The sequence below is a fragment of the Protobothrops mucrosquamatus genome, unplaced genomic scaffold (genome assembly GCF_001527695.2).
Source record: "Protobothrops mucrosquamatus isolate PMUCROS unplaced genomic scaffold, P.Mucros_1.0 scaffold726, whole genome shotgun sequence".
Classification (NCBI taxonomy): Eukaryota; Metazoa; Chordata; class Lepidosauria; order Squamata; family Viperidae; genus Protobothrops; species Protobothrops mucrosquamatus.
The window spans coordinates 459,980-460,948 of NW_015387003.1; positions in this window are offsets into that span (position 1 = coordinate 459,980).

Genomic DNA, 969 nt, shown 5'->3' on the forward strand with positions numbered 1-969 from the left:
TCATCAGTGCTATATGGATTGATATTATACACCGGGGACGGCGAACCTATGGCACGGGTGCCACTGGTGGCACGCAGAGCCCTCTCTGTGGGCACGCGCACCGTCACCCCAGTCCTAGACCTTCAGCTGGGTTTTATAAAACTTTTTCATTTTAGGCCTCACCGCCATGTGCAAAAAAAAAAAGGTTCAATCTATCAATCAATTTCAACTTCTCGCGGGGGAAAAAAAGATCTTGCAAAGTTGGAATTGATTGATTGAACTTTTTAGTCCCACCCAGTCTGCCGTTATCACCGCAACCATGCCCATCCAATGGGCCATGCCCACCTAATTGGCCATGCCCACCCAATGGGCTACGCCCACCCAGCACACGATGATACATAAGTAGGTTTTGGGTTGCAGTCTGGGCACTCGGTCTCTAAAAGGTTTGTCATCACTGTTATACACTGTAGCACCATTTTCTCCCTAAACTGAACTATGCTTGACTCATAGTAATTCGATTAGGCATAAAATCAGTATCATCTGTGTTCAGATGGCAACACCAGAATAGCTGATAGATCTGTTTGATTCTAATGCACCAGGACTCCACTGAATCAACATGTCTTTAACAGCGCCCTTCCCCGAGTTTCAGAATGAACATTATGTAAAAATCCCTTCCATTGGCTTTCCCCTGGATAGGGATCTCAAACATAGGCAGAAGAAAAGAGAATTATAGACTATTCCAGGTAGTATCTGACGTTATAGTACGGTATATGTTGTGGAACATTATTTATGGAAATAAGCTTGGCTAAGTAATTTTGAACTTATGAAAATAAAATATTTACAGGTATAGATATAGCATGCTGTGTTTGTATAGTGTATGGGCAGAATTCTAGCCTTATGTCTGTTTTATATTTGAAACCAATGATAAATTATCTGCATGGGTTCTTAAATTTCTTCCTGCATTGAAAATTCACATGCTGACCAACTGGA